The sequence below is a fragment of the Piliocolobus tephrosceles genome, chromosome 21, assembly GCF_002776525.5.
Source record: "Piliocolobus tephrosceles isolate RC106 chromosome 21, ASM277652v3, whole genome shotgun sequence".
NCBI lineage: Eukaryota > Metazoa > Chordata > Mammalia > Primates > Cercopithecidae > Piliocolobus > Piliocolobus tephrosceles.
Genome location: NC_045454.1, coordinates 37,286,819 through 37,311,908, shown reverse-complemented (window position 1 = coordinate 37,311,908; position 25,090 = coordinate 37,286,819). Strand labels below are relative to the sequence as shown.

General features: G+C 45.9%; 1 pseudogene across 1 annotated transcript in view; it reads right to left on the bottom strand.

The window, feature by feature from the left end:
* LOC111534254 overlaps positions 1-24,596 on the bottom strand; it is a 73,667-nt pseudogene extending 49,071 nt beyond the window's left edge. The window contains exons 1-5 of the transcript XR_003309940.1: positions 24,335-24,596; positions 22,123-22,245; positions 21,895-22,025; positions 17,676-17,797; positions 16,829-17,099 (exon numbers count right to left, since the gene is read on the bottom strand). The product of XR_003309940.1 is annotated as a cytochrome P450 4F11-like (transcript). The remainder of the gene's footprint in view (positions 1-16,828; positions 17,100-17,675; positions 17,798-21,894; positions 22,026-22,122; positions 22,246-24,334) is intronic.
* Between the last annotated feature and the right edge of the window lie 494 nt (positions 24,597-25,090).

Genomic DNA, 25,090 nt, shown 5'->3' with positions numbered 1-25,090 from the left:
GTTGCTATGGTATATCTTTCTCCATCCATTTGCTTTTCACTTTATATATGCTTTTATATTTACAGTGGTTTTCTTGTTCAAAAAGAGAAAAAACACTTATATCTGAGTCTTATTTTTTTTTACCGACTCTGGCAATCTCTGTATTTTAATTAATAATTAACTAAATCATTTCTTACTATTTCTTACTATAGTCACTCTGTTATGCTAGCAACTACTAGGTCTTATTCATTCATTCCTACTATTTTTTAGTACCCATTAACCATTCCCACTCCCCACCGGAAGTCCCAACTACCCTTAACAGCCTCTGGTAACGATTCTTTTACTTTCTATCTTTGTGAGTTCAATTGTTTTAATTCTTAGCTTCCACAAATAAGTGAAAACATGCAAAGTTTGTCTTTCTGTGTCTGGCTTATTTATTTAATATATTGTCCTCAAGTTCCATCCATGTGGTTACAAATGACAGAATCTCATTCTTTTTATCACTGAATAGTACTCTATCATGTATATGTACCACATTTTCTTCATTTTCTTTATGCATTCAACTGTTGATGGACACTTTGATTGCTTCCAAATCTTGGCTATTGTGAATAGTCCTGGAATAAACATAAGATGGCAGGTATCTCTTTGATATACTGATGTCTTTTCTTTGGGGTAGATACCTAGCAGTGGGATTACCGGATGGTATGGTAGCTGTATTTTTCGTTTTTTGAGGAACCTCCAAACTGTTCTCCATAGTGATGGTACTAACTTACATCCCCAACAACAGTGTACAAGGGTTTCCTTTTCTCCTTATCCTCACCGGTATATGTTATTTCCTGTCTTTTGGATAGAAGCCATTTTTACTGGGGTAAGATGATTTCTTATTGTAGTTTTGATTTTCATTTATCTGCTAAATCAATGATGTTCAGGATATTTTAATATGTTTGTTTGCTTTTTCTATGTCATCTTCTGAGTAATGTCTGTTCGTATCTTTTGCCACTTTAAAAAATGTATTTTGTGTGTGTGTGTGTGTGTATGGTATGTGTATATATTTATGGGGCACTTGAGATATTTGATACAGGAATGCAATAAATAATAATCATACCATGCAAAATGGGGTACCCACCCCCTCAAGTTTGTATCCTTTATGTTAAAATCAATCCTGTTATACTCTTTTAGTTATTTTTAAATGCACAGTTAAATTATTATTGAATATAGTCACCCTATTGTGCTATCAAATACCAAATGTTATTCATTCTAACTACTTTTTGTACTCATTAACCTTCCCTCCTGCTTCCCCCCATCACCCATCACTACCCTTCCCAGCCTCTGGCAACCTCATGAGTTCAACTGTTTTGATTTTTAGATCCCACAAATATTTGAGAACATGTGATGTTTGCCTTTCTGTGCCTGGCTTGCCAAAACCAATAGCATACAGTGAGAGCAGCAATAAGAGGAACGTTTATAGCTCTCACTGTATCCCATAGGTTTTGGTATATTGGGGTTCCATTATCATTTGCTTAATAAAATTTTTCAATTTCCTTCTCAATTTGTTTGTGGACCAACTGGTCATTCTGGAGCATTTTGTTTAATTCCCATGTGTTTGTAGAGTTTCCAAATTTTCTCTTATTATTGCTTAGGCCACTGTGATCAGAGAAGATATTTGATTTTATTTCAGATTTTTGAATGTTTTCAGACATGTTTTGTGATCAAACATCTGGTGTTTCCTTGAGAGTGATATGTGTGCTGAGGAAAAGAATGTATATTCTGCAGCCATTGGAGGAAACGTCCTGTAAATATCAGTTAGGTCCAAAAAGACAACAACCTTCTTGTCTCTTTTTGTCTTGGCATCTATATTGTATGATATAAATACAGCCACTCCTGTGCTTTTTAAACTTCTATTGACATGAAGTGTCTTTTTCTATCCCATCATTTTTGGACCATGTATGTTTTTACAGGTGAAATGTGCTTCTTGAAAGTAACAAATCATTGGGTCTTTTTTTTTTTTTTTGTAATCCACAGAGCCACTCTATGTCTTTTGATTGAAGAGTTTAGTTTATTTACATTCCATGCTATGATTGATAAGCAAGGACTATCTTGGAAAGGCTTTATTTCTCCTTCATCTTTGAAGAACATTTTCACTAAATTTACTATTCTAGGGTAAACAATTTTTCCTTCAGCACTTTAAATATGTCGTGTCACTCTCTTCTGGCCTGTAAAGTTTCCACTGAAAAGTCCACTGGCCAGATGTGTTGGAGCTCTATTTTATGTTGTTTCTTTTCCCTTGCAGCTTTCAGGATCCTTTCTTTATCCTCAACCTTTTAGAGTTTGCTTATTAAATGCCTTGTGGTAGTCTACTTTGGGTTAAATGTGCTGGGTGTTCTGTAACCTTGTTGTACTTGGATATTGATACCTTTCTTTAGGTCTGGGAAGTTCTGTGTTATTACCCCCGTGAGTAAACATTCTACCCCTCTCCCTCTACCTTCTCTCTCTCTCTCCCTCTACCTTCTCTTTAAGATCAATAACTCTTAGATTTGCCCTTTTGAGGCTATTTTCTAGATCCTGTAGGCATGCTTCATTTTTTAGTTTTTTTTTCTTTTGTCTCCTCTGACTGTGCATTTTCAAACATCCTTTCTTCAAGCTCACTAATTCTTTCTTGTCCTTGATCAATTCTTCTATTAAAAGAGTCATGTATTCTTCAGTGTGTCAATTGCATTTTTCAATGCCAGAATTTCTGCTTGATTCTTTTCAATTATTTCAGTCTCTTTGTTAAATTTACCTAATAGAAATGTGAATTCTTTTTCTGTGTTATCTTGAATTTCTTTGAGTTTTCTGAAAACAGCTATTTTGAATTCTCTGCTGAAAGATCACATATCTCTGTATCTCCAGGATTGGTGCCTGGTGACTTATTTAGTTCCTTTGGTGAGGTCATGTTTTCCTGGATGGTCTTGATGCTTCTGGATATTCATCTGTGTCCGGTCATTGAAGAGTTAGATGTTTGTTGTAATCTTCTCAGTCTGGGTTTGTTTGTACTCATCTTTCTTAGGAAGGCTTCCAGGTATTCAGAGACTTAGGTGTTGTAAAATATGCTGTATCTGCATTAGGGGGCACCCCAAGCTCAGTAACACTGTGGTTCTTGCAGACTCATTAAAGTACCACCTTGATGGTCTCGGATAACATTTGAAAGAATCCTCTGGATTACCAAACAGAGACACTTATTTTTTCCCCTTACTTTCTCAGAAACAAACATAGCTGCTCTCTCTCTCTGTTCTAAGCCTCCAGGAGTTGGGGATGCACTGACACAAGCACCTCTGTGACCTGCACTGACACAAGCACTGACACCAGCACTGGAACTGCGCTGGGTTAAACCTAAAAGCAGCAGAGCACTGGATCCCACACAAAACCTCCTATGACCACTATCTGGCTACTGCCTAAGTTCACTCAAGGCCCTGGGGCTCTGCAGTCAGCAGAGGTGGTGAAGCCAGTTGGGCTTGTGTCCTTCCATTCAGGGAAGCGAGTTGTCCCATGCCCTGTGTTAGTTCAGAGTTGCCAGCGACTGGTACTAGTACTGGGTGCCAGGGACTGGCATCAGAAACTTTAGAAATCTACCTGGTGTTGTATTTATTGTGGCTGAGATGGCACTCAGCCCACGAGATGCAGTCCTTCCTACTAGGGCCATCGACATTTGCCAACATGAGTCATGGAACCCGTTTTAAGTCTTTTCAGTATATTGACCACCTTGTTTTTCATTCTACAAATGAGAAATTAAGTCCAGGAGATATTTAAGTGACCACCCACAGTTGCACAGCTGGTAGAGCCGGACTGTACACCCAGCCCACCCAACCAGCCTCACATTGTGCCACCCTCACCACCGGGCTGTGCTCCTTCATGTCTGTAAATGGGCGTTTCTGCAGCACCCGCCTCACAAGGTCATGATAATAACTAAAACAGACAATACATGCAAAATGCACAAGGCAGACTAAGGGCTCAGCAAGTGCAACTCACTGTTCCTGCTGTTGCTGCGGTTGCTGTGTAAGCTGGATATGGGTTCTGACCTGGATCCCACAGAGGGCAGAGACATGGCCTTGCACTGTCTGGGAGAAGGGCCCTAAAGCTCCAGCCTGCCCACACCACCTGCTCTCTTAGGCTGTGGATAATGGCTAGGAGAGCAACCTCCTGGACACAGGGAGCCTTGATCTGAATCTAGAAGAGTTTTCCATGGAGAACAACAGGAAACCTTGAACTCCTGCCAGGTGTTAAGACAGACTCACAGGTGGATTTTTGAGGAGGACATCAGCTGTTCTAGGGCTGGGAACTGGACAACCCATGGAGCCCAGCCTCCCATCCAATGAAGAGGTGAGCTCTGCACAGCCCAGCTACTGCATCCCTGACAGTCTCTGCTTACATGCCTCCCTAGCATGGAGAGCTCAGTGCGCACACACACACACACACACACGTGCACACACACACATCCTATTCTTTTACAGAATATTAGAAGGTAGATACTCTATGGCAATGGGTCTTATGTAACCAGTCATAAAATCGATGAGGAGGGTGATTGTTTAAAATGTGTCTTCCTTTACGTGCACACATATCAAGGGAGGCAAGATATGATGCTAAGAGAGTGAGGTGCAGAACACCCAGTATGTCTGCAACATTTTCACAGAAATGAGGTGGGGAGTTCATACGTGCCTACGCTTCTACTTGTCATATTTGCATAAATAAACTCTAGCATGAATAACTTTTCAGCTTAACATGTACTTGTTTATGTATGTATAACTATTTATATGTTTATATATTTCACTTGCAACATTTATTCCATCTGTGTGTACAACCGGTAATCCTCCCCGGTCTCCACTCTGTAGGACCCTGCAAGGTGCCTGGTCATTGGACTTCGTGCTGCAGGAGTGTATGGCATACACCTGAGCCAGAGTTGCCTGCATCCTAGGGGGCCAAGGAATCCCAGGGCAGTCAATGTCCCTGGTGCTGAAGGAGATGGATCCTCTTCCTTCCCCTGCACCCTCCTCTCACCCTGGCAGCATCCTCCAGACACCTGCACCTGCTGTCAGGATCCAAAAGCAGTGCTTTGGAGGCCTTAAGGAGATAACCATTGACTCCCACACTTTTACTCACTTTGGCTGTTCAGCAAAAGTAGGAAAGCCCCTACTGCAAAAATGTCATTGTCCCCTCTGGTGCCCGGCATCTGCGAGGGCCAGCCCTACTTCTCGTATCTTCCATGTTTGAAATTTTGACATTTGAACTCACACCTGAGGTTGACCAGAAGCCCCAGATAGCTCTGAGCTTTGCACCTGTGACCCACTGGCATGGCATTGCTTTCATGGGAGTAACCGGGATTTGGCAGCCTGATGGTGCTGATGCACTGATTTGGGGATCACTCCACATGAACCCACACTGAATTCAAGTCTGTGGTGTACAGACAGATCAACAGCAACCTTGGGTGAGGGTTTGTATGAACGTGTGTGTCTGACTTTGTATATTTGTTTTATGGTGTCATCTGTAGTCTGCAGTAACTAATAAGGGCAAGGATGGTTTTTATTGAAGAAGACACACCCTTTCTATAATAGAAAATGTCCACCCCCTGATCTGGTGCAGTGGTACACACCTGTAATCCCAGCATTTCGGGAAGCTAAGGCTGGCAAGTTGCTTGAGCTCAGTAGTTAGAGACTAGCCTGGTCAACATGATGAAACCCCGTCTCTACAAAAAAAAAAAAAAAAAGGAAATACAAAAAGAAAAAGCCCAGGCATGGTGGTACATGCATGTAGTCCCAACCACTCAGGAAGCTGAGGTGGGTGTATTGCTTGAGCTCAGTAGTTAGAAACTAGCTTGGGCAACATGGTGAAACCCCATCTCTACTAAAAATACAAAAAATTAGCTGGGTGTGGTGGTGGGTGCCTGTAATCCTAGCTAATTGGGAGGCTGAGTCAGGAAAATCGCTTGAACCCGAGAAGCAGAGGTTGCAGTGAGCCAAGTCTAGCCACTACACTCCAACCTAGGTGACAGAGCAAGACTCAGTCTAAAAAGAAAAGAAAGAAAGGAAAAGAAATACACACACACACACACACACAAAGCCCAGGCGTGGTGGTGCATGCCTGTAGTCCCAGCTACTCAGGAGGCTGAGGTGGGTGGGTTGCTTGATCCCGGAAGGTTGAGGCTGCAGTGAGCTGAGATCACACCACTGCACTCCAGCCTGGGAAACAGAGTGAGACTGTCTCAAAAAAAGAAGAGAAAAGGTCTACCCCCATGTAAATTGCCAAATATTTCCCTTCTCGCTCAGCAAGGCCTGCAATATCCCTGCCGTCATCATCAATACATGTCACAAGGAGATGACACAGATATTGAGAAGGCACTTTGCCTCCCCCAGGTTTTCTCCACAAATTTTGCTGGGGACAGTAGCTTGCCCAAGAATGTGCCTGGAGATACCTGTTGCATTCTCTCTTTCTCTCTCTCTCTCTCTCGACAGGTCTCACTCTGTGGCCCATGCTGGAGTGCAGTGGCACAATCATGGCTCATTGCAGACTCAATCTCCTAGGCTCAAGCGATCCTCCCACCTAAGCCTCCCGAGTATTTGGGACTACAGGCACACGTCGCCATGCCTGTCTAATTTTTGTACTTTTGGTAGAAACGGGGTTTCGCCATGTTGCCCAGGCTGGTCTCGAACTCCTGAGCTCAAGTGATCCACCAACCTCAGCTTCTGAAAGTGCTGGGATTACAGGCATGAGCTGCCACGCCCAGCCTCTGGTGCATTTTCCCTTCCGGGTTTCTTGTTACATGGATTTGTAAAGATATTTGTCAGAGATAAAGGTGTGGTTATGACAATGTAGGCGTTGTTCTTACAACTCCTCTCTCAGAGAATGCAGTCAAAGTCATTCCTGACAAATTCACGTATAACTTCAAAATTGAAAGACAGAATATGATGCAGTAAGGAAAAGTGTGCTAATATTTGCAGAGAACCTTTCAGTGATCAAATGCATTGCTGGGAAAATTTCATAGATTATATCATTTTTGTGTCTTTTTGCCTAGCTACAATCATAACTTTTCTTTTTTCTTTGGTTTTCAGCAGTTTTGACTACTATGTGTCTAGGGGTGTGTGTGTGTGTGTGTGTGTGTGTGTATTTGTGTTCATGTTTGTCTATATGCACTTTTTAGAAGTTATCCTTTTGGAGGCCAGGTATGGTGGCTCACGCCTGTAATCCCAACACTTTGGGAGGCTGAGGTGGATGGATGACTTGAGGTCAGGAGTTCGAGATCTGCCTGGCCAACATGGCGAAACCCTGTCTCTAGTAAAAATATAAAAATTAGCCAAGGCTGGTGGCATGTGCCTGTAATCCCAGCCACTCGGAAGGTTGAGGCAGGAGAATCGCTTGAACCCGGAAGGCGGAGGTTGCAGTGCGCCAAGATTGCCCCATTGCCCTTCAGCCTGGGAGGCAGAGTGAGACTCCATCTCGAAAAAAAAAAGGAAAAAGAAAGAAAAGAATTTATCCTTTTGGAAGTCTCTGAGCTTCTTGAATCGGTGATTGATTATCTCTCATACTTCCTAGAGAATTCTCGGAATGTCTGAATCCCATACCCACCCCTCATGTGACGTGTCCTCAGATAAGTGAACTAACCTCTGAAACTCAGTTTCCTCATCTGTAAAGTGAAAATAATAATAATAATGAGGACACGATGATTGGCAGCTCATAAGCACTGGATCGTGTCAGCTATAGATATTGTTAAAGGGCGTGGTCCTTCCTTAGATTGAGCAAAATCGTCACTTAACTGGGCTCTGCACCTCTGGGACCCACACTCTTCAGTGTCTTCTTTGAAGGAGCCTGAAATCAGCCAGGATGTTCAGTGACTTCAGGAGGGGCAGTCCAGGCCAACACTGATTCTCAGTGGGTCCAACCACAGAAAAATAGCTCCCCAAAAATTGCCAAAGTCCCCTTTGGTGCCTGGAACCTGGTAGAGCAACTCCTGATCCCCACTTCTTCCCTTTCCGGCAATCATTTATTTTATTTTATTTTTGAGATAGAGTTTTGCTGTGTCACCCAGGTTAAAGGGCAGTGGTGCAATCACAGCTCACTGCAGCCTTCACCTCCTAGGTTCAAGGAAGCCTCCCCACTCAATCTCCTGAGTAGCTGAGACTATAGATAGGCCCACACCACCACACCCAGCTACTTTCTGTATTTTTTGCAGAAATGGGGTTTTACCATGATGCCCACACTGGTCTTGAACTCCTTGGCTCGAGTGATCCACCCACCTCAGCCTCCCAAAGTGCTGGGATTACAGGCATGAGCCACTGTGCTCAGCCTTTGAAACAATCTTGATCATTAACCCCAAATGCGGGGTTGACCATATGCCCTAAGTTGTCCTGTGACTGTTACTTATGCTTCTTTGTCATGGCATTTTTTAATGAATTCACCTGGGATTTTGTTAATAGTGCAAAAGAGCTTATTTTGGGGTACATTTATCTTGGACCCAGGAGGAATTACAGGCTCTGGGTTTCATATGGTTCAAGATCCGCCACCTGAGGGCCTGAGGTATGTGGGGACCTGTATTTCCAATCCTGTGTGTTTATTATCAGGTGCTGTCTCTGGTCTACAGCATCCAGAGAGGGCATGTACGGTACCAGGAGTCATTTCCCCTGTGCACCCTCAGCTGCTGACCCCTGGTGTAACCAGCAGGTGATTGTCAGACTCTGAGCCACATGCTCGGCCATGTCTCAAAGATGGCCATACCTCTCCTCCAAAGGTTTTGACGTCATTGCTCTGTAACACCAATGAGACCTTCCAGTTGATGTTTGTTTGTTTGTTTGTTGTTTTTTGTTTTTAGACCCCTTGGTTTGGTCTCTAGCTTTATCACCAACATGCCATTGACCTCAGGGAGCTATGAGTCTGTCTTGGTTTGTTTGAGTCACTATCACAAAATACTGTAGACTGGGTGGTTTGTAAGCAACTGAATTTATTTCCCATAGTTCTGCAGGCTGAGAAGTCCAAGATCAGGACATCGGCTGATCAAGGGCCTGGTGAGAGCCTGCTTCCTGGTTCCAGATGGCTGTCTCATGCCTGTGTCCTCACATGGCAGAAGTGGGGAATCAGCTCTCCAGGCCTCCTTTATAAGTACACCAGTCCCATTTATGAGAACTCTGCCTTCATAACCTTATCACCACTCTATGCCTCACCTCCTTCTAAAACCATCACATTGAATGTAAGGATTTCAACGTATGGATTTTGGAGGTACACAAATCTTCAGTTTACAGCAGACTCAAACCTCTGAATATAGGTCTCCTCATTAACAAACTGGGGATAATACTGGCACTTTCCCTACTAGGGAGAGTTGGTTGTGTCCATATCAATACTGTACCTGCCACCTGCTATGTGCTTAGAACATCTGCATGGAGGAATGCTATTACGGGGCGCTGAACACCAGGCTTGAGCATCTGGACTTTGGCAATAGAAAAGGCTCTGTCATTCAACTCCATGTCATGCTGGAGGCATGTTTTGAGTTGCTACTGTATTCCTAGCACTGTCCTAGACCGTGGGGACACCCCGATAAATCATATCCAGTCCCAGATACACGATCCAGCAACCACGGTGCAATGTGAAGAGTTGTGATGGAGACATCACCTGGACTTTATGAAAAGATGTGGAGGAAGGAATGTTTCCTCTGGGTTTTAAAGGGTCAATAGGAGTTCTCTCGGCTGACAGAGAAAATGGCATTCCAGGCACAGGGACTGAACTCACTAAAAGTATGGAGTATGAAAATGCATGATTGGATATATCTATGTGCTAGGGAAGTGGGGAGGGGCAGATAATCCCTGACTGAAGGCTGCACTGTGGAATTTGACCTGGATCCTGCAGTGGGCAGAGACATGACTTTGCACTGTCTTGAAGAAGGGCCTTAAAAGTTCAGCCTGTCCTCACCATTGGTCTGTAGACAGCAACTTTGTGACAACCCTCCTTGGCACAGGGAGACTTTAATCTAAATCCAAAAGATATGTGTATGGGGGGGTAGTAACAGGAGCCCTAGAACAACTGCTAAGGATTGAGCAGGACTCACAAGTGGATTCTTGGGAAGAGGTCAGCTGCTCTGGGGTACTGGACACCACCCAGCTTCAGCATCTCCAAGAGCCAATAATCTCTGCTTGCATGCTCCCCAGCACAGACAGCTCAGTGTGTGTGAGCCTGTGCATGCTTGCACACGCACACATGCTGCCTTAACAAAACACGTAAAGGTAGATAGTCTAAAGCAGTAAGCATCAAACATAACCAGTTGTAAAATCAATAAGGGGGGGAATTGTTTAAAATATATCTTCTTAAAATGCCATGTGCACGCATGGCAAGAGAGATAAGATATGATACCAAGGTAAGAACCAAGTGCACAACACCAGGTATAGTCTGCAACATTTTCTCTAAGACAGGGTGAAGTGTGAGTAAATATATATACTCATATTTATCATACTTGCATAGATAAACTCTGAAGTTAATAATTTTCAACTTAGGATATATTAAACGTTTATTTAATTTCAAGTGTGGAGGATTTTCTTTCTCTTTTGACAGTCAGTGATTCTTCCAAGCCCCCACTCTGTGGGACCCTGCAAGGCACTCAGGCTTTGGACTCTTAACTGCAGGAGTCTATGGGATGCACATGAGCAAGCAGGCACCCCTGCAGCCACAGAGGCCAAGGAGTCCCAAGGCTGTCACTGTCCCTGGTGCTGAAGTGGGGGGAGCCTCTACACCCCCTGCACCCTCCTCTCGATTCCCAGAACACCTTGTGCAGGATGAAGTCCGGATTGTGCTTCACATCATCCTGTTCCTGGGTCACTGGGAGATTCAAAAGAAGAGCTATCAGGGACTGGCAGAGGTGGCCAGGAGTCCTCAGGAGATGTCCACTGAGTCCCCAGCTTGTGCTCACTTTTGCCACTCAGCTCTTCCTGCAGCTATGTCAGCTCCTTAGAGGATAGTGGGTGGAGAATGAGGTCAAATGTGCAATCCCCAGCCCCAACCCCTCTCCAGGGTTCTCAGAACCCAGAAACCCTCCAGAATCTGTGATTCAACCTGGCTTTTTTCTAGCTCCTGTTTCAGCCCCCAAGGATCAGGGGATTTGTCCAGCTCCCACTACACACTGCCCCCAGGACCAGCTCTCCTCACCCCTGACATCAGGCCCACTAATCTTCCCCCATTCAGAACGCCAGAAGCTCCCCCAGTGAGCTCAGCTACATGATGGTAGCTGACTGTGGGTGTCTGTGGGGTGGTCAGGACAATCTCAGAAGGAGAGAAGGGCCATGAAGCCAGTGTCTGGGATGGGGCTCAGCTCTGTGGGCCTGTGGGCTACTCTTTAAAAATAAAAAATTTGAGACAGAGTCTTGCTCTCTCACCAGGCTGGAGTGCGGTGGTACAATCGTAGCTCACTGCAGCCTTAACCTCCCAGGCTCAAGCAATCCTCCCATCTTAGCCTCCTGAATAGCTGGGACTACAGGAGGATGCCACCACTGTGGGCTGCTCTTGTAAAAAGAGCTGCTTCTTCTATTTCTGGAAATTCTCCTTCTCTCCCTTTATCCTCTCTCACTACTCTCTCGACCCCCTCCCCAAGCCCACACTGCATCCTAAACACACCTGATACCCTTTCTCTTAGAAGTGACCATGTGCCAGTTGTGCTAAATAACATCCTCTCACCAGCTCATTAATTGCTTACAGCAGCCTCTGAGGTGTATACATGGTGAAAAGGATGACGCTGAGGCTGGATGTGGCTCTCACCCAGGGTTGTACATCTCGGAAGATGCAGAACTAGGACTTGAATCAGCTCTGCCTGACCCCAGAGACTGAGTTCTTACCACCACGCCACTCTGCCTCTAGCAGACCCTGGTGTTCTCGTCATGTTCACCACTGGCTGTTTGTAAGAGGTCACTCGCCATTGAGTCTTGCTCCAAGTTCACCTGATGAAACACACGAGATGTCTCCAAGGCTGGGGACAAAAAGGAGGACACAGCCCTCTCTGCATCCCCTGCCATCCCCACAGCAGTCAAGCTACTCCAATCCCCTGGCTATCCCTTCTTTTTCATCTCTGCCCTGACTCTGTGGGATCCTTCATTTGCGAGATGGGAACTGGGGATCCTGGGTCACTCCAATCACCCCTGACCACACCAGGCCAGCCCCCACTCTTTTATCAGTACAATGCCGAGGAGAGTGACCACCACACAGAGTCAGGGTCACCGTCAGGTGATGAACTCCAGGGATTTAATGTTTGATCCCATCATTCTGGGGAGAAATTAATTCAAAGGAGTTCTGGGAGCAGAGAAGGACCCACCAATGGACACGCCCTCACCTCAGGGGTTTTCTGGTTCATTCTCTGGCCCACTGAGGGGTGAACTTTCTGATCCTGAGTCCTGTCCTGATAAGGGAGAAGATATCTACACATTGACCTCTCCTCTCCCTGCCTGGACTCTGGATTCTAGGTTAAAGTATTATTTACGCTGAGGATTTACAATGTCTGACATATCTAGCTGAGCCTTCTGCACAGACATACATTGGGAGTGGAGGCTAATCAGGTCAAAGGAGAAGCACCAGAAGCCCCCACTCCGGCCTGTCAGAGTGGATTAAAGGGCTATCCTGCCCAACTCTTATCTCACTTGCTCCCATGGCCTGGGTGGAGGGTTGGGCCCCAGGACTATGAGGTTTTGTGGAGACTTCCAGCCCCATACGTGCCCTCAGACCAGTCTTCAGCTCACTCTGCTCTGGGCTGCCAAGATTATTTATTTATTTATTTATTTATTTATTTATTTATTTATTTAATTTTTTTATTCTGGAGATGGAGTCTCGCTCTGTCGCCCAGGCTGGCATGATCTTGGCTCACTGCAACCTCTGCCTCCTGGGTTCAAGCAATTATCCTGCCTCAGTCTCCCAAGTAGCTGGGACTACAGGCATGCACCACCAGGCTCAGCTAATTGTTTCGTATTTTTAGTAGAGACAGGGTTTTGCCGTGTTGCCCAGGCTGGTCTTGAACTCCTGAGCTCAGGTAATCTGCCTGCCTCGGCCTCCCAAAGTGCTGGGATTACAGGCGTGAGCCACCGCACCCAGCCTGGGCCGCCCAGATTTACACAAATATTCTCCACTTTACACAACTTTGCACAAATATTCTCCACTTTACACCACTTTGCACAAATATTCTCCACTAGTTCTTAAAAGAAAACTGCCTCCATCGAATCTCACACATTTCCTTCCTGGCTCAGTCCAGGGAGAACGTTGTCTAGATAGCTTGTCATCAAATAAAATGGTGGGGGAGAGAACTCAGGCAGAGGGGCACAAAATGGATTAAACAGCAAGCTTCCTCTCCAAATATGATTTTCTTTCCATGGTCATGGACACTCCCTGGACTGCTGCCAGCACATGTGGTTCATGCTGATCAATTTAGCATCCAAAATCTCACATCTTCCTTCTAGATGGAGCTGTGGCTATTTCAGCTTAGGCAGTTGTGCTTGAGAATCTTCTCCTTTAACACTACAGGGCAAGGTTGTTCCCCAATGCTTTTATTTACTTTCATTTACATTTAGAAATTAGAAATTTAATTAAACAAGAAGAGAGGAGAGAATCCCCATCTCTACTAAATATACAAAAAATTATCCGGTCGTGGTGGTGCTTGCCTATCGTCCCTGCTACTCACGAGGCTCACCTGAGCTCAGGAAGTTGAGCCTGCAGTGAGCCAAGATCATGCCATTGCACTCCAGCCTGGGCAATGTGAGTGAGATCCTCTCTCAAAAACAAACAAACAAACAAATAAATAAAATATATATAAAATAATTTAAAATTTTAAATGGATCATAATATATGTCTTGAACTCCTCACCTCATGATCCAACTGCCTCAGCCTCCCAAAGTGCTGGGATTGCAGGCATGAGCCACCATGCCTGGCTGCATCTCTATTTATATTTATTTCAATAGTTTGGGGGGTACAGGTGGTACATGGATAAGTTCTTTAGCCATGATTTCTGAGGTTTTAGTGCATTCATTACCCAAGCAGTGTAGGCTGTACCCAGTATGCAATCTTTTCTCCCTAACCCCCTCCCACCCTTGTCTTTGAGGCCCCTAAGTCCATTATATCATTCTTACTCCTGTGAGTAGCACACATTGAACCCAATATGGAGTTTTTTTGTCCCTCATCCCCCCTCCACCTTCCCTCTTCTGAGTCTCCAGCGCCCATTAAACCCTTCTGTATGCCTTTACATACCCATTGCTTAGCTCCCACTTATAAGTGAGAACATATGACATGTGGTTTTCCATTCCTGAGTTGCTTCACTTAGAATAATGGCCTTCAGCTCCAGCCAAGTTGCTGCAAAGCCGTATTTGATTCTGTTTGATAGCTGAGTATTACTCCATGGTGTACATATACCACATTTTCTATATCCACTCATTGGTTGATGGCCACTTAGGTTGGTTTCATATTTTTGCAAATACAAATTGTGCTGCTAAAAACATGTGTGTACATGTGTCTTTTTCATATAATGACTTCTTTTGAGGGTTTGGATACCAGTAGTGGGATTGCTGGATCAAGTGGTAGTTCTACTTTTAGTTCTTTAAGGAAGAGTAGCCCAGGTCTTTCTGTCCTAACAGCCTGCAGTCTTTCCCCTGCTAGCCAGGCTGGCCCTGCCTGTGGTCCTCTGCTTCTATTCCCAGTAAGCAAAAGTGGCAGAACTGACAAAACAACTTCCCCACTTCCCATTTGGGGAGCAGAGCCAATGAGAGGGCCTCAGGAACCAACCAGAAGAACCTGCACTCATCATTCAATCTCTTTAGGCTCATGGTCCTTCAGAAGCTCTTGCACCTCCTGCTGGCAGCGCTCCTGGTATTCTGGGTGCCTTGCAAGGTTGTATAGGACCCAGGAGAGGCCACTGATAGTGATGTCATGGCCTGAGGGGCAGCAAGACAGACTTGAGTCTCTGGGCTGCTTCAGCACCAGAGGGTGGAAAGCGCCCACGCATCCAGGTCCTCAGGAGGATGGTGGGGTTGTGGGAGGATGGGCTGAATGGAGTGATGCAGGGTTCATCTCCTACATCCCTGGGATGGAGAGGCCCTTGTCCCTACTGTAGTCCCACACTGGGACCCTCACCCTCAAACGCGAAGGTGTCAACTTCTGCTCTTATTTCCTCATCAGACAGCTCCTTCACATCTTCATCCTGGTGAGAAGGCAAGACACACACACACAGGCAAGACACACACACACACACACACACACACACACACAGATCACACTAGCTCTGAGGGATCATCAGTCTAAAGTCAGACAATCTCTGAAGACCCCTCTTTCCAGAAACCCAAGCCCACCCTGCACACCTAGATGTCTCTTGGTCACCATCACCAGAGCCCCCAACCCACAGGCTTCCTCCCTGGCCTCCTGGTCTCCTCTTTTGTCCCCAGTGGGAGGACTCAATGACCTATGAAAATTTTCATATTTCTGCATGATGAGAACTTTCTGAGAAAAAGTTCCTGGCAACCTGGGCTACAAGATAATTGGCAATTTGCTTTGCAAGTTAGAGATTAAATATTACTACAAAAATATATTTCCTCACATTCTAGAGTGCTAAATCCATAGACTTTTGTCTTATGTCCCATGGAGATATTTGGGTTGTAAGTCTACAGACTATGGCATCTCACTAAAGAGGATTTGTTTATGCTCCAGAACAAAATACTCTCTCTTCCCTGCATCCCCCACCTGTCTGTCTCTCTCTTTCTCTTTCTTTCTCTCTCACTAGAGGGCAGAAATAGAAGATATGCCAAGACTTGTAATGTAGGGCACCTCTCCTAGGGTGCAAACTCTGCTGCACATAGAGGTAAAAACATTGAATTCCCCTGGGAGGAATTTGATTTGGGAATGGAGAGCCAGTGCCACAATCCTACTCTGGCTGCTAGTATTGCTGTGAACAATAAATGGGCTGCTCTGATCCAGGCGTTTAATGCATCTGTCACAACAGACATACATAGAAAAACATAGGCATAGACTCAGACACATAGACAAAAACATAGGCATGATATAAATACAAAGACCTAGGCATAGAGAAATATGTAGACATAGAAATAGACAAAGATAGACATAGACATAAAAAAGACAGGCATAGAGAAACACGTAGACATTGATAAATACACGGATATAAACAAAGACATCAACATAGACATAGACAGACATAGACAAAGAGAAAGACACAGATACAGAAACAGACACAGGCACACAAATACACATAGACGTAGACAAAGACACAGAAAAAGGCAAAAAGATAGAGATAGACACAGATATACACATAGATACTGGCATGAACAAAGCTATAAACATAGAGACATAAACAAAAGCATAGACACAGAAAAGACACAAAGACATAGACAAATACAGACCCAGACAAAGACATAAACATAGAAAAGACACAAAGGCATGGACACAAGAAAGACACAGGCGAAGATGTGGACATAAACACGCACGTCTATATCTGGGCAAAGACAGACATGGGCAAAGACAAAGACATAGTCATACAGACACGTAGTCATACACACAGACTCAGACATAGACAATGACATAGACAAGACACTGACATAGATATAGATGTAGATGTATAGATAAAAATGTGACACACTAGCTTATTAACTTGTAAATAAAGTATCAGACTTGTCAGTTTCACACCTAGAGGTCCCCTGCTATTTGTGTCCCACACAGTCATCTCTAAAACCTATCTCTGACCTGTCCCTCCCCTCCTCAAGCAATTTCCATTGCTCCCCAGTGTACTCTGGATCACATCCAAGTTCTTTGATCTGACATTTGACATGAAGCTTCCTTCTACTTTTTGAATTCAGATCCCAGAGAACGCCACCTTACTCAGCAGGAGCACATCAATGAAGTCCAAAGTCTTGGATTTGGCCTTTACTTGGTGGAAATCATCAATACCCTGGCTAGTAAGGGTGCAGCACTGCTCCTGGATGATGGCTTCTGTGAAGTCATGCGCCAGGCGGCAGGCCGTGCCGAAATGCTGCCCATCAGGGGTGAGATAATACAGAAAGTCCATGTGCAAGAGGATATTCCGGTTTCTTTTTGCCACAAGGGAACTGAGCTCCAAGATGGCGGCAATATAGTCACTAGGCTTTCTGCAGGATAAGGGCAGAAAGGGAGGCAACAACTTAACACACCTGAAGCCACAGGAGCACCTCCCACCAGCATCCAGGAGCTACCTCCTATCAGGAAACACAGTATCCAGAAACAGATGTCCCCACAGTTAGAGTGAGGATCAGCCATGAGATTGATTGTCCAAACTCTCTTATCTCCCTGATTTCCATCTCTATGAGCTTCTCCTATTCTGTCTCCCCTACCCCCAGTATAGAGTTCTGTCCCTTCTCCTTCCTGAAACTATCCACAAAGCTCAGACTTCCTGCTCTTCCAGCTGGTCCAAAGTCCATGCCCCACCCTAGTATCTTTGCATCCAATGTCAACTCCATGCAACATCTACGTTATAGTCAGTCCCCCACAGAGTTCAGCTCTGACCATGCCCATCAGCTCAAACCCCTTAAAGGGCTCCCTAGAAACCTCATGATAACATTTATACCGGTCATATGACTGTGACATAACTCCTCCAGGCACTTCTGGTTGCCCCGGTCAGTCCTCTCTCCCCAACCTATTTCTTTGGAGTCATGGCTCAAGTTCTCAGGCCCTGGGCAAAGACTCACTCCTGACAATGCCTGTCAAAGCTGAAGACACATTTCTGCATACTATCCAAGGTCTTGAGGCTAATGTGTTCAAACATGTCCAGATGGGCACTGCCCTCTGAGGCCAGAAGCTGCCACTTGGCCTAGCCAGAGAAGGGGACACAGCTGGGGATGGTCCCTAGCTCCTTTGAGTCCTTCCCCAAGTCCAACCATCAAGACAGACTTCTCCAAAGCCAACCTCTTTGTCTTCTCCCCTGGAACCCCTCCCCACGGAGGACGAGCTTGTGTTGGGAACAACAACTGTTACTATTAATAGACGAAGACCCAAGATTGGGGTTCAGGAGAACTTGGATTCACATTCCACCCTTGCATGCCCTTGGTCAACACATTAACCTCCCTTCCCCTGTCAAATCTTCAGGAACAGTTGAGATGATGTACCTTGGTGCCACATAAACAAGGTTAGAAATCCTGCTCCACTATTCCAACCTGAATTATTAGCTAGGTGAACTTGGGCAAGCTCCCTAATCTCTCAGACCTACAGTTTCATCACCCACACTGGGGCAGAAATAATCTCTTATTCACAGAGTTGTTAAAAGTAAATTAGTCAATACATACTTGCATCGTGGAGTGGGAACATGGCATTGTTTCTGGTCAATAGGGTGCGTACTCAACCAATGTTGGATTTCCTCATATGCATTGTTATAAACTGATTATGACAATTTATTACACTATCCCTATGTTGGGAGAGGTAGTCCTCCATGTGCCCTGAGTATCCTTTCTGGGTACGCCAAGAAGGTAAGACATTGATATTCTTAACTGGAGCCATTTCTGAGAGTTGTGTTTGCAGAGAACAGCCTTGAGGGATGAGGTAATGACTCCCTTTTGGCACTTATCAGGCTTGCTATAAAAGCAGATTTCCTAAGCCTAATGCTCCATCCCTGTAATGCAATATACTATGTCAGCAAGCATCAGTAGCAGCCCACCTGTGTTGCCCCAAGGGATTTGCGTGGCTTGAGGAAAAAAGCAAACCAACAAGAAACACATGCTCCTTGCTGTACTATGAGTAATAAATCATGCTTTGTCTCTTACCTACAAATCTCATGTCTTCTGGCAGAATCCATGAAACCATAACAAGCTAACTTATCAATCCGCAAATTTTTTTGTAAATCCTAGAGATGTCACAAAGCCCTTGCCCAAATTCTTCACTTGCCCCCCATATCCATACCCTTTGAAATGTGATTTTATTCAGTGACTTCCATTAAGAGACAGAGTATTTTTTTCTCCCCACCACTTTTTGATTCTCTGTTGGACTTTTGGCTTTCTTTGACAAAATACAATGTGAAATCGATGAGGTAATAACTAATGAATCTAACCTGCCTCGTCTCACTCCCTGGAACGCTATCTGCCATGTGAACCACAGGGTACCTTCTGGACGGATGGAATCGCTGGAGGAAAGTCAAGGAGTCCCAGCTGAGGACATCTGTATCAGTTTGAAGCCATCTAAAGCTCAAACATTTAAGAGAACTGAGCCAAGACCAGCAAGGCTGCCTACCTGACCCACAGCTGCTCATGTACCATGAATATCCCTTGCACATCCAGAAGAACTCACTGATATGGTTTGGCTGTGTCCCCACCCAAATCTCATCTTGAATTGTAGTTCCCATAATCCCTGTTTGTCGTGGGAGACACCTTGTGGGAGGAAATTTAATCCTGGTGGTGGTTACTTTCATAGTGTTCTCATGATAGTGAGTGAGTTCTCACAAGGTCTCATGGTTTTATAAGGGAATTTTCCCCCTTTTGCTCAGCACTTCCTCTTGCTGCTGCCACGTGAAGAATGATGTGCTTGCTTCCCCTTCCATCAACATTTTAAGTTTCCTGAGGCCTTTCCAGCCCTGCAGAACTGTGAGTCAATTGAACCTCTTTCTTTGATAAATTACCCAGTCTTCGGTATGTCTTTATTAGCAGCATGAGAATGAACTAATATAGTAAATTGGTAGAGTGAGGTGCTGCTGTAAAGATACCCAAAAATGTGGAAGTGACTTCAAAAATGGGTAACAGGCAGAGGTTGGAACAGTTTGGAGGGCTCAGAAGGAGACAGGAAGATTTGGGCAAGTTTGGAACTTCCTAGAGACCTGTTGAATGGCTTTGACCAAAATGCTGATAGTGATATGGACAATGAAGTCCAGGCTGAGGTGGTCTCAGATGGAGGTGAGGAAGTTGTTGAGAACTGAAATAAAGGTGATTCTTGCTATGCTTTGGCAAAGAGGTTGACAGCACTTTGCTTCTGCCCTAGAGATCTGTGAAACTTTGAACTTGAGAGAGATGATTTAGGGTATCTGGCAGAAGAAATTTCTAAGCAGTAAAGCATTCAAGAGGAAGTAGAGTATAAAACTTTGAAAACTTTTCAGCCTGATGATGCAAAAGAAAAGAAAACCCCATTTTCTGGGGAGAAATTCAAGCCTGCTGCAGAAATTCACAGAAGTAACAAGGAGCCAAATGTTAATCACCAAGACAATGGGGAAAATGACTCCAGGGTATGTCAGAGACCTCTGTGGCAGCCCCTCCCATCACAGACCCAGAGGCCTCGGAGGAAAAAATGGTTTCTTGGGCTGGACCCAGGGCCCTTTTGCTGGGTGCAACCTAAGGGCTTGGTGTCCTGCATCCCAGCTGCTCCAGTCACAGCAAGTGGCCAACATACAGCTTGGGCCATGGCTTCAGAGGGTGCAAGCCCCAAGCCTTGGCAGCTTCCATGTGGCTTTGAGCCTATAGGTTCACTGAAGTCAAGAACTGAGGTTTAGGAACCTTGGCCTAGATTTCAGAGGATGTACGGAAATGCCTGATGTCCAGGCAGAAGTTTGCTGCCAGGCTAAGGCCCTCATGGAGAACTTCTGCTAGGGCAATATGGAAGGGAAACGTGGGGTGCAAGCCCCCACACATAGTCCCTACGGGGGCACTACCTAGTGGAGTTGTGAGAAGAGGGCCACTCAAGATCGCAAAATGGTAGATCCACTGACAGCCTGCACTGTGCACCTGGAAAAGCCACTAACACTCAATGCCAGCAAGTGAAAGCAGCTAGAAGGGGGCCTGTACCCTGCAAAGCCACAGGAGTGGAGCTGCTCAAGGCCATGGGAGCCCACCTCTTATATCAGCATGGCCTGAATGTGAGACATGGAGTCAAAGGAGTTCATTTTGGAACTTTAAAGTTTAATGACTGCCCTACTGCATTTTGGACTTGCATGGGGCCAGTAGCCCTTTTGTTTTGGACAAGTTCTCCCATTTGGAATGGTGTATTTCCCAATGCCTGTACCACCATTGTGTCTAGGAAGTAACTAAGTTGTTTTTGATTTTATAGGCTCATAGGCGGAAGGGAATTACCTCATCTCAGATGAGACTTCACACTGTGGACTTTTGAGTTAATGCTGAGATGAATTAAGACTTTGAGGGACTGTTTGGAAGGCATGATTGGTTTTGAAGTGTGAGAACAAGAGATTTAGGAGGGGGCAGGGATAGAAGATGTGGTGTCCCCACCCAAATCTCATATTAAATTGTAGCTCCCATAATTCCCAAGTGTCATGGAAGGGACCAAGTGGGAGATAATTGAATCATGGGGGTGAGTCTTTCCCATGCAGTTCTCATGATAGTCAATAAGCCTCTCAAGATCTGATGGTTTTATAAAGGGGGAGTTCCCCTGCATACAATCTCTTGCCTGCCACCATGTAAGACATGACTTTGCTTCTCATTCACCTTTCACCATGATAGTGAGGCCTCCCCATACATGTGGAATTGTGAGACAATTAAACCTCTTTCCTTCATAAAGTACCCAGTCTCAGATACGTCTTTATTAGCAGCATGAGAACAGACTAATATACCAGCCACTTGTCTCATAGACTTGTTAGCAATCATAAAACCTTATTGTTTTAAACCAATGAGTTTTCAAGTGGCTTCTTACTCAGCAACAGCTACTATACAATCTTCGTCATGACCCTCTTGAGTTTACAAGAGGAAACATAGAAACAGACACTTTCTGGGCACCTACTATGCACCAGGGACATGACTCCATTACATTACCTTGCCCATCTTTTAGGTAGGGATTATTATCCCCATTTTACAGATGAGGAAACCAAGGCTCAGAGAGGAAAAGCAATGACCAATGCCACCCAGCAGAGCCAAAATTCTAGACCAGATCTGTCTGTGGTGCCTCCACCCCAAGGCTGCAGCTGGAACTCTGGGTTCAAAGAACTCAGTGCATGATGTTCACACTGTCAGTGAAAATCTTCATATAGGGCTTCAGGATGTTGAAACGGAAGACGGGCGTCAGCATCTGATGGTGGCGGCTCCACTTGTCACTGGCATTCACCAGGAGCCCACCCCCTAGTAGAAGCAGCCAAGGGCCTTGGGCAAGGGTATCTCCCTCTTCTTGCCCACCCCCTAAGGATTTTCCCACCCTTGTTCACCTACAGGTACTCACCCAGCCAGGGCTTCAGGAACTTGTAAAATGCCTTGTCTTTTGGAGCAGTGGTGGCTGACATGAATGAGGACCATCAGAAACCATGGAGAACAGTAAGGGAGGGACTTTGGGTGTGGGGTGAGGCTCCAAGCTGGAGACCACACTTCCCCCCTCAAAGCACAGCATAGCAGGAAGGGGGCCAAGGCCAGAAAAAAAAAAAAGGTGGATAGGGAGGCGGAAGGGAGACCAGACCAAGCAGCAGTACAGTAGAGCAATAATGCAGTATAATATGGCACAGCACACCCCAGCACACTTCTACATGGCTGGTACATAGTCTAACATGTTCCACAACACCTGAGCATAGCTCAATGCTCCACAAAATGCCTTTCAGGGACCTAGGACACTCTCTCTGCCTCAGCACTCTCTGCCTTCTCCAGACATACACCTGGAACATGTGACATGGCCCCGATATGTGTCAACATATGCTGACATGGCCACAAAATACATAACAAGCCCTAGCATGATACACTATGCTCTAACAAGGATCTTAGATACTTTGAAATGACCTTAGCATGCCCTGTAGGCAGGCCCCAGGTAGGATTAGGATTTAAATATGGTCCCTTTAATATCCCAAAAATGGCCCATGTCTGGTTCCAAACGTTCTGTAGTCATGATTCAAATATACCCTGATGCCTGTCTCAGATAGTACTCAAACAATGTCTCAGAATGTTTACAAAGGGACCCTGGGTCCCAGACATGAGGCACATCCCAAACATGGTCCAGACATCACCAGCAGAAGAAAGAGATCATCTCAAACAGAATCTCAGACAGAACCAGACAGACCCCACATACCCCAAATACTCTTGGCCACAGCTGAACCCTAGACATAACCATCTCCATATGATCCCAGGGGTAAACATATAGCAGGTGCAAACAAGTGTGGCATATGCCAGGTGTAACCAGGCCCCAGATGTAAATATACACATGATAAGACATGGCCACAGAGCAGATGTGGCCATACAGCAGCTGCTGTCACACAGACACACCCCAGTCACAAGCAGACAGAATTAGAGGTAAAACATGTGGAAGTCTAGGGGAAAAGGAGGCAGTGACATCTCCACCACAGATGAAGGGGTGGCCTGCCCCTCCACACCTGTGGGCATTTCTCGTTAGATGGAACGAGAGACTTGAGAAAAGAAATGAGACACAGAGACAAAGTATAGAGAAAGAAAAAGTGGGCCCAGGGGTCCGGCGCTCAGCATGCAGAGGACCCACGCCAGCACCGGTCTCTGAGTTCCCTCAGTATTTATTGATCTCCAATTCCTCCCATAGAGAAAAGTCTACACATCAGGACCTTCCCTTCTCAGCAGCCCCCAGGGAAGCAGAAGTAACTCTAACTGTCCATCAGAACAGCAGCTCCCACCCAGAAGCATCTTCTGCATGCCAGGCTCTGGCATGGGAATGTTCTCCCATTGCACCTGTGGACATACCCATCAATGCTTCCATTTCCAAATGAACAGACTGAAGCCATGCCCCCAAAAGGGAGAGCAGGTCTAAGTCAGAGGGCAAAATCTGGAAGAGCGGGGAGGAGTCAAGGAAGGCTTCTGAAAGGGGAAATGAGTGGCTAACTTTTATCCAGGTTGGGCAACAGGACCCACTGGGACATCTTAGTGGGGAGGAACAAAACAAGAGGAGGGTACCTCCAGAAAAGGAGGTGGAAAGCTGCCCACACATCTCTTCTGGCCCACGCATCTCTTCTGTGCCTTCATAACAGGAAACGGACCAGGCAAAGAGTGGTCCCTGGACAATGGGCTCAGGAGACCTCAAATCCAGCAATAAAGAATGTGGGAGCACCAGAGGCTCACTTCTCTACGCAGCCAACCCCTGCCCAGGAAGCCCTCAGAGTTACATTAATGTAGGGGAGACAGACAGGAAAAGAATTCAAAGGAGGCTATGGATGGGAGGACAAGGAGGTGAGAAAGGCATGGGTTAGTATAGCAGAGAAATGAGTGAGTGAGCAGAGGAATGAGTGAGTGAGGGGAGGAATGAATGATTGGGTACAGAGATGAGTCAGTGAAGAAATGCGTGAGTGAGGAGAGGAATGAATGAGTGAGCAGAGGAATGAGTGACTGGGTAGAGGAATGACTGAGTGAGTAGAGGAATGCGTGAGCCACCTCCCTCTCTTCGCTGCCGTCCCACACCCCTGCCACCCTCAATACTCAGTTCCTTAAGCCCCATTCCCACCCCTCTGGATGTCCATCCACCTTGAGAGCCCCCCACCCATCCTGCTGCCACACTTACCAGCCCCTGGTGACCCAAAGCCAGGGTTCTGGGGGCTGTGGGAAACACCAGAGCCGGTGGCAGTTGTCATAGAAGGTGTAGGTCCAGGCCAGGACATGGGCCAGGAGCCAGGAGCCCCCAACTAGCATCAGGAGCAGCCGTGGGGATGCTGCCAACGGCTGGAGGCTCAGCCAGGACCGGCTCAGCAGCAACATCCTGCAGAGCAGACGGGATGGAGGGTGAGTTCCTGAGTCCCAGAGAAAAGCCTGGAGAGCTCTGGGGAGAGTGGAGAGGGGCAGGTCAGGACCTGCTGAAGGCAGGGCAGGGAGGGCTCAGGAATGGGCAAACAAGCACTGAGGTCTAAAGTCCAGAAAAGCCCAACCAAAACAAGCAGACAAGTGGCTCTAGTGACCTGGTAACCACACAGAGAGGAAAAAGAGAGGGGGCTGATTAAAGTCCATAAAGGCCCAGCCTACATCACTGGGAGGCTGCCAGGGGTCCAGTTACCAGGAAACCACCAGTCTGCCAGGTCTGCAGCCTACAGCCACCCTAGCCTTGGGCAGTGCCTTTCCCCATCCCAGGCCAGGACCCTCCAGCCCTGCCACCCCCAGCCTGGCACCTTCTGTCAGGAGCAGATTATACCACACAACCTCCTCTCCTCTTCTGCTGGGAGACCTTTGCCTCTGGCCCCTGATCTAGGGAAGGTCAC